We start from the raw sequence: 9,708 nt of genomic DNA on the forward strand, positions 1-9,708 counted from the left end.
GGCACAGACATCCAGGCCTGCAGAACCATGCACAGACATCCAGGCTGGGACATCCAGGCACAGACATCCAGGCAGAGACATCCAGGCCTGGACATCCAGGCACAGACATCCAGGCAGAGACATCCAGGCCTGGACATCCAGGCTGGGACATCCATGCCTGGAGGTCAAGGCTGCATGGAACTCCACATAGCCTTGACCTCCAGGCCCACACCCAGACTTGGCTCCGGGGTCAGACACAGTCTTGGAACCCCCCCACCCCCGATAGAACCAGGCTCTCCACACGAACACGTGTACCTACACTTAAGCACCCCTCCTCGGACTAAACCCAGCAGTACGCAGGCCCTGGAAGCTCGTGCCCCTGGTAAGGCCACTCAGTTTTACGATGTGGCCTTGGGTTGACCGGGGAGAGGCTACCCTCCCCAGCCTCTTCCGGCCGAGCGCCCCCTGTCCGGTCCCTGGTTGGGACTTAGACTTTTTCTCGCCATCAACTGAGAACCGGGCCTGCCAGGCCCACCGGCCGAGCACGTGTACCCACACTTAAGCACCCCACCTCGGACTACACCCAGCAGTACGCAGGCCCTGGAAGTTCGTGCCCCTGGTAAGGCAGCAGGACTTAGATTCTGGTAAAAAATGTTGGGTTTCTCCATAGGTTTAACTGGAGAGTGTTCGCTGCGTACCCAAATTTTGCACATCTTCTAACGGCCACCAACAGGGCAATTTTGACCCGATCGAGATGCGGCTTGGCAGCCTTTGCGATCTCGTCTCGGACTACACACATACCGAATTTTGGAGCTCTAGCATCAAAGCTTGGCCCTTCAGAGCCATGTGCGGTTTTCGGACCCCAGGTCCGGATCGACCCAAGGGGGCGTGCCTGAATTGAAAAACCAGTGACATTAGTTCCATGTGGTCGGACTGAACACCCCCACGAAGTTTCAGCTCCGTTGGACCACGTTAAGTGGGTCTCCCTGGTGTTTGAATTTCGTGTTTCCAGAAAAATCGCTCCATTGATTTGAATGGGAAATGGCCGCCCGGAACCATAATTTTGCCTATATTCTAACGGCCACCAACAGGGCAATTTTGATCCGATCGCGATGCGGCTTGGCAGCCTTTGCGATCTCGTCTAGCTCTTTAAACGTACCGATTTTTATAGCTCCAGCTACTACGGTTCTTGCTGGGGGGCCGGTGCCGTTTTTAGAAATGGGGGGGTCCGGATCGACCCCACGGGGGCGTGCCTGGATTGAACAAGCGGTGGCATACGGTCCATGGGGTCGGACTGAACACCCCCACGAAGTTTCAGCTCTCTGGGACCACGTTAAGTGGTAATGCCACGCGGTTTTATTTCCAGTTACCATAACCCTAACCCTATTCTACATTCCTAGAACTTGCTTTCTATTTAACCTTACCCAAATTATTTAACCTTACCCTAACCTCTTTGACCCCTATTGCCTCATCCTAACCTTTAATTCCCATCATAACAACCTAATCTTTGAACCTCTCATTCCTTTAACTGTTTCTCCTTTGTAATGATAATTTAATCTAAACCGGAGCCGGGGTTCGGAGGGACTGGGGTGCAGTGATGGACTGTGCATCATAAATTCTGTCGCCTTCGGCGACAGAATTTAAAGTTTGTTTACCCTAATCGGCCCGTGCCTCCTGCCCACCTGCCTCCTGAATTCCTGGACTCTTGTGTTTACATCTTGTGAGGAATAATAACATTAAAACATAATTCAATGAGGAAGGTTTTCTTTAGAGAATAAAGATTTATTCATAAGAGAATTATGGGAACATAGAAGAAAAATGCTTGTTGACAAATAAATACATTTGTGTTAAAAGACATGTATATAATACTGTATATTGAATTGTTTGTATATAAAGAATAAAGAAACTAATTAGGATGGTTCATGTAAAGCTGAAAAATGCTGTAAAAAAAGTGTGAAGATTCTAAACTGTTTACTGTAACCTAATGTACAAAATGGATGTATTGAACACACCACCAAGAAGGAACGACCAATGGCAAAACTCTGTTCTTGATGAGTGGCAGACACCTGTGAAAGACTTTATTCTATTGGTTCAAGTACCGGAAGTGTCAGAGATTGTTGGACATTTTGTTGTAGCGCAGCGGTGACAGCGCATTTTGGACTACACCTGACGCTTAGAGAACGCTGTTTACTGTAAGTCTTTGTTCAACTTTAAACAAGCCAGCCTGATGAAGGTTTCGCTGTAAACCGAAACGTTGCAATCTTGGCTTGTTTTTGCTTATTTTTGTACTTTGAAATACAAATTAAAAGTGCGTTTCAGCAATTAACTCAAGCTCCGTTTTTGATGTTAGCATGTAGCCAATTAGCTAACTGTTAGCACATGACACGATTGTTTTTGAGCTAAATGACAACTATAAGAGAGGACATGCCGAACTTTTTTGAGGATTATGATGATGGTTGGACACAAGTACAAAGTAGAAGGGGTCGCAGAGAGAACCGTTTGCAGGAGAGGGACCGAAGATATGACTATTATGGGCCGGAGCGGTTCTACCGGAGCGACTTTGGAAGTTCGTGCCCCTGGTAAGGCAGCAGGACTTAGATTCTGGTAAAAAAGTTGGGTTTCTCCATAGGTTTAACTGTGAAATTGCCCCGCTGTTAACGGGCGCTGACAGGGCAATTTTGATCCGATTGCGAAGCGGCTTGGCAGGCTTTGCGATCACGTCTAGCTCTTTAAACGTACCGATTTTTATAGCTCCAGCTACTACGGTTCTTGCTGGGGGGCCGGTGCCGTTTTTAGAAATGGGGGGTCCGGATCGACCCCACGGGGGCGTGCCTGGATTGAACAAGCGGTGGCATACGGTCCATGGGGTCGGACTGAACACCCCCACGAAGTTTCAGCTCTGTGGGACCACGTTAAGTGGTAATGCCACGCGGTTTTATTTCCAGTTACCATAACCCTAACGGAGGCCACCCTAGTAATCCCCGGAGCGGCCCGGATCCAACGGTGTACGGCATGAGCGGGTTCCGGGCCGTCTGGACCGCCTACTCGCCCCCCCCCCCCCCCCCCCCCCCCCCCCCCCCCCCCCCCCCGGGCCCGCTTTGGCGCAAATCGCTTAAAAATTCGTAAAAAATCGGGGGAACGTCCTAGGCGAAATCGGACACCACCGGGGCACTCCTGGGACTCGCCCGGTTCTTCCAGTATATAGGTTGGCTAGGTTCCGTACGAATCTGAAATCCGGGCCTGGAGCAACAGAGACATCCAGGCCTGCAGAACCAGGCTGGGACATCCAGGCAGAGACATCCAGGCCTGCAGAACCAGGCACAGACATCCAGGCAGAGACATCCAGGCTGGGACATCCAGGCTGGGACATCCAGGTCTGCAGAACCAGGCTGGGACATCCAGGCAGAGACATCCAGGCTGGGACATCCAGGCTGGGACATCCAGGCCTGCAGAACCAGGCACAGACATCCAGGCAGAGACATCCAGGCTGGGACATCCAGGCCTGCAGAACCAGGCAGAGACATCCAGGCAGAGACATCCAGGCCTGGACATCCAGGCACAGACATCCAGGCAGAGACATCCAGGCCTGCAGAACCAGGCTGGGACATCCAGGCAGAGACATCCAGGCCTGCAGAACCAGGCAGAGACATCCAGGCAGAGACATCCAGGCTGGGACATCCAGGCCTGCAGAACCAGGCTGGGACATCCAGGCAGAGACATCCAGGCCTGCAGAACCAGGCTGGGACATCCAGGCAGAGACATCCAGGCTGGGACATCCAGGCAGAGACATCCAGGCCTGCAGAACCAGGCCGGGACATCCAGGCAGAGACATCCAGGCTGGGACATCCAGGCCTGCAGAACCAGGCTGGGACATCCAGGCAGAGACATCCAGGCCTGCAGAACCAGGCTGGGACATCCAGGCAGAGACATCCAGGCCTGCAGAACCAGGCTGGGACATCCAGGCAGAGACATCCAGGCCTGCAGAACCAGGCAGAGACATCCAGGCAGAGACATCCAGGCCTGCAGAACCAGGCACAGACATCCAGGCAGAGACATCCAGGCCTGCAGAACCAGGCTGGGACATCCATGCAGAGACATCCAGGCCTGCAGAACCAGGCTGGGACATCCAGGCAGAGACATCCAGGCCTGGACATCCAGGCAGGGACATCCAGGCAGGGACATCCAGGCAGAGACATCCAGGCAGGGACATCCAGGCAGGGACATCCAGGCAGGGACATCCAGGCAGAGACATCCAGGCAGGGACATCCAGGCAGAGACATCCAGGCAGGAACATCCAGGCAGGGACATCCAGGCAGAGACATCCAGGCAGGGACATCCAGGCAGAGACATCCAGGCAGGGACATCCAGGCAGGGACATCCAGGCAGAGACATCCAGGCAGGGACATCCAGGCAGAGACATCCAGGCAGGGACATCCAGGCCTGGATGGAGCTTCACCCAGCCTTGACCTCCAGGCCCGGAGGCAGACACTCCTACAATCATGCCCACACCCGGACTCGGATCCGGGGTTAGACACAGTCTCGGAACCCCTCCGATAGGACCAGGCTCTCCACACGAGCCTCATTGACCTCATTGGGTTAGGGTGAAAATGGAAAGAAGTGTTTTTTTATTAGTGTAACGGCATTTATGCTTGTGCCATTTGGCGAAGTATATAAGATTAATATTTTTAAAAATTAGCTGTTGGAAAGTCCATCCATCCATCCATCCATCCATCCATCCATCCATCCATCCATCCATCCATCAATTTCCTGTACACCCTTGTCCCTTAGTGGGGTCGGGAGGTGCTGGTGCCGATCTCCAGCTCTGTTGGATAGTTAATGAAGCAAAACAACATGTTCAAACCAAATGGAGACATACGGTTCAATAGAATCAGAAATCACAATGAAAATACTTTCCCAAAATTGAACAGAGAAAAGGCCAAAATAAATCAAACATCTTCTCAAAGTTATGGAACGCCAGAGAGGCCCCTTCACTGTCCACTTTTAAAGTTAGTCTAAAATCCATTTATTTCACTTGGCTTTCTACACCAGCGGGATCTACTTTTAAATTGTATGTTTTTGTTTTTAAACTGTAAGAGTTTTTTAGTTTTTTTTTTAGTTCTTTTATTTATTTATTTTTTTATTGTTGTGTTTTACTGTACAGCTCTTTGTATCAGCTGTGGTTGTTTTAAAGTGCTTTATAAATAAAGTTGGATTGGATCTTCTGTGATCCATGTTATTGTTAAAACATTGTAGAAAAACTTTGGATGGGTAAATAATAATTTCAATAATACAATTCTTTTACTTTATTAATTATCATATATTTGGTGAAGTCCAAATCTTTTTCCAGTTAGTTATGAATAAAGATGTTCCAATAAAATATCACATATGGAGTTGACATGTTTTTCTGAAACAATGAGCATTTATTTTTTATATATTTGTTGCTTTTACAGGTTGAGCAGAAACAGATTGGAAAAATTTCAAGTTTGGTTGGATAAAAATTAAACAGTCTTGGATTCTGTCCTATTAAACTTTTAAATAAAATAATTACTCCAGCATGTTGGGAACCAGGGTTTTTGTTTCTTTGTGGGGGGGTTTCTGTCTGCCTGCTGCTTCCCCTTTTCAGCCACTAGAGGGCGACTGGAGGCCGCACCTGTGGAGAGCATGCCTGCTGACTCAGCCAGAGCAGCTGTGATCTATCAGCTAATGATCCTGGAGTATATGAGGAGCTGACTGCCAACACCTTGACGCCAGTTGACTCGCTCCTCCTTACCTGATCTTACCTGTCTGCCCTCCACTGCATGCGGCCTCCTCATATCCAACAAAGAACCCATTCTATCAAGAACTCACTGGAACCTGAATCACTTCAAAAACGCCCACAGAGACCAAAACCTGGAGCCCACAGTATCTCCTCTTTGGTTAAAATCTCCTTCTAAAACAAGAAAGATCTTTCTGATGACCTCAAACTCACCATTTTCCTCTCACTACTCTTCAGAAAACAGATGACCCCTGTAGCCCCTCCCAAGGACCAGACTCAGATTCTCACATTCTCAATCATTTTTGAAATAAACTTTATCTGATTGTCTGTTTTCCTGGTGGTGTTCTATATGTGGGTAAAGAAACTGGAACCCAACATGACATTTACAATATCTTGCAAAATAAATATGACCTCTTAATATGTTCCATTTTCTCAGCTCTAATCTACAAACCTCAGTGTGTTTCATTTGGGCCATCTTTATGCAACAGGAAGCAATGCTAAAGTTGAAAATGGCTGTCACAGCGATACAGATTTCACCTGACATGGCAATGCCTGAATCTAGTGGACGATAAAAGGAACAGCAAGCACAAAACAAAACAAAAACTTTAATTGCAACAACACAATTTAAAGTCATACTAAACTTTGGAGTACAGAAAAAAAGAGCAATTACAACACTGAAACTTCAAAAACTGAACTTTTTACTACAACACCACAGTCAAAGACATTAAAATAAAAATGTTAACTGATAAATTATCGAATAGAACATTGTCAACATAAGACTAAACTATTTCTCTTGGGGGAGGTGAGCAAACCTCACCCATCCAGCTAAGATCATCCCCTGGCCGTCCAATCCAAACGAGTGCTGCCTCACCCCATAGTCCATGTAGATCTCCTCTCCCAGCTTGATGTCTCTTGTTGTTTTTATTAGGAGAAATGGGTCTGCCAGGTCTGGGAACTTCACTAAGAGTTTTGGACTGAAAGGTTTATTGGTCTGCCAAACAGAGCGTTATCTGTGGAGCTAAAGGAGATAAATACATTAAACACATCACCAAACACAAACATGGCTACCCCGAGATCAAATGCACATACCCTGCTCAGCTTTAGGTCTCTGCTCTGAGCTTCCACAGGATGCAAGGTTATTGCTTGTTTCCTATTCTGGAGATTGGAATTTTGATTGTGGAGTCCTTTTTTCATCATGTTATTTTATTTCCGTTTTAATTTCTTTATTTTCTAACTCAGTTTTTCTGACATGAAGCTTGATTCAGCCTTTATTCCCACTTGTGACCCCTGCCAAGCGCTGGAACGGTTCAATCAGATGAGAACTACAAACATGTCCGCAGGTTTTACCCAGAATGCACTGCAGTTACTTGATTGCTCCTCTGAAGGCTGAGTGCTGTCTTTAAAACTCTGGTTTTTCACAAAGCTCTTTTAATTCTTTGTTTGAAAACTACTTGTCAGGTTTAACCCCTGACATAAGTATATAACTCTGCAAAAGAAACACGGAGACAGAGATTAGAATTCAACTCGCTGCGAGGAGAGGTGTTCGGAGATGCAACCAGTCACATGCCCCAAACAAACTCTGGCTTGCATTCCGCTCTCCCCGCTTTTATTTAGGAAAAGCCCTGGTTACAAATGGTTTCTAAAGGTGGGGGAGCAAACAGGCTGAAACTGGTTTACAGTATGCATTCCTCTTCCTTCTCCAGATGCCCCCAACTGGCCTTCTTCTCCTTATAAGGTAATGGTCAGCATGCATTGTTGACACCAGCTACTCTGTCTGCTGGCGTCCTGGAGTGGGGGGTGATTTTACAACCACATGAAACAAATATGTGACACAAGTTCCTACTAAATCCACACACTATTCATAAACAGAAGAGATACTTTTATAGATAACTACATTATTTAGAATGAAAACTAATAAGTAGAAAAAGATAATATAACATTTATCCAACATTTCCCTCCTGTTTATCATAAAAGTATCTATTCTCAAATCACTTAGTGTCCTCTTCTGTTTCAGATTTTCAAACACCAGTTTACTATAAGTACTTTTATTTACACTCAGAGGAGAAAAAGGGTCAACAGTTATTGTTTACATCTAGCTCTTAAAAGTCATTAGGATCAGGATACAAGTCTGGCAGATGCAGTGACAGTTCTTCTCCATCAGGGTCCGCTGCATCTTCCTCTTCCAGTTCTTCGTCATCCAATGGCAACAGTGCATAAAGCTGCTTTTCCATAGGAGTTATTGCTGTTGTGATCAATCTATTTAGAAGTGCTCTTATACAAGGAATGCAACAACATCCACACATTGTTAAGATTGCTGCAAAGACAGCTATGGAAATTAGGACTGAGGCTACCAAGTCTTTGTATTTTCCAAACATATTTGCCCATGCATCCCACATCTCAGTGTCCACTCCTGAATGGTCTTTCATTTTCTTATTCAGGCTTCTCAGGCCATCAATAGCCTTGGTCAAGGTACCATCTGCCGCTGTGTTGTTTGGAATTAGAACACAACATTCAGCTCCGAAGAGACTGCAGATGCCTCCTTTCTCAGCTAACAACATGTCAACCGCAATCCTGTTCTGGAAAGCCATGAGAGAGGTAGCAGACAACTGAGCGTGTACGGCCTCAAATCCTTCCTGAGTTTTGTTGCCTAACCTCTGAACATTGTAGTGGATGTAGTTGATTCTGTCTACATTCTTGTTTGGTGTTATAGGAAAAAGCGCTGAAATTATCGGTATATTTTCAAAACCTGCTGCAACCTGATCAACTAATTTATATTCATCTGGTACTCCTTTAGGCACACCTATACTATCTATATAGGTAGGATCTTCAGCATCCTTCCATGCTCTCTTGGATCTTTTCCACTGGCCAGGAATAATGCTTAAAGCAGTCTGCAATAATTCCTGCACTGTTATAGGAACAATGGTAATGGGCAGTAACAAAATCACTGCTGCACAGAGTCCTGTTGTGTCGTGGGGAAGTCTGTCAAACAACCTGTCATCTCCACACCACCACCAGATGTCAGCCCTGGACAGTGGTTTGAAATCAGTTACATTCACGATGTCTGTATTGTTTTGAACATGGATGTTTTGGTTCAGTCGGTCGGTAGGTCATTCCCTGTCCATCAAGACTAGCGTCATTCTTTTTCGCTACCTGGTGTGGTCTTATCTTAAAACTAAAAATAATTGTTATTGCAATGGCTAGGATCAGTATCCCTAGTCCCAGTAGGACTTTATTTCTTTTGGTCAACATTGTAGATTATGATGATTTCCTAAGCACCTCTCGGCAGAGTTGTGGACAATCTTCACCAGGTTTGAGACAGTTGTATACTATAAATGCAACTCCCTTTGTAGCTGGACTTTTCTCTGGAGGTCTTTGAAATCCTCACAATACTACACTAAGTAAAAAAAACTATCACTACAACACTTATTACTATTACAAATTGAACACTATTATTAAAAATGTAATTTTAGTCATCTCTCCGTATCACCAGTTTGCAATGTGTTAAGTGTATCCAAGTATTTCTTTCTGCTATCTTTAATGCAGTGCCAGTAGTCAACAATACTTGGTAGGGTCCTTCCCACTTAGGTGAGTGCCAATGCTTCTTCTTTATACTTTTCACTAGCACCCAATCTCCTGGTTCAACTAGTGAGGCTTCCTGTGGGCAGACAGATGGGAATTCATCATCAGATGGTGGTTGTTTCTGGTTTTCTAACATCTTTCTCATATAGTCAGCTAGATTACTCTCATCATTTGTTTCCCAGGAATTTCCAAAATATGGTAATCTATATGGTCTTCCAAACAGCATTTCATAGGGAGTTAGCCCACTGGTGCTAGTAATATTAATATGCAGTTTGACTAAATCTACACACTTTGACCATGGTCTACCTGTTTCTTCCATACATTTCCTCAACCTGTTTTTTATAGTACCATTCATTCTTTCAACCAGGCCTGCACTTTGTGGATGATAAGCACAA

Source organism: Poecilia reticulata, chromosome 11, assembly GCF_904066995.2.
Source record: "Poecilia reticulata chromosome 11, P_reticulata-male-v2, whole genome shotgun sequence".
In the NCBI taxonomy this organism is placed as follows: Eukaryota; Metazoa; Chordata; class Actinopteri; order Cyprinodontiformes; family Poeciliidae; genus Poecilia; species Poecilia reticulata.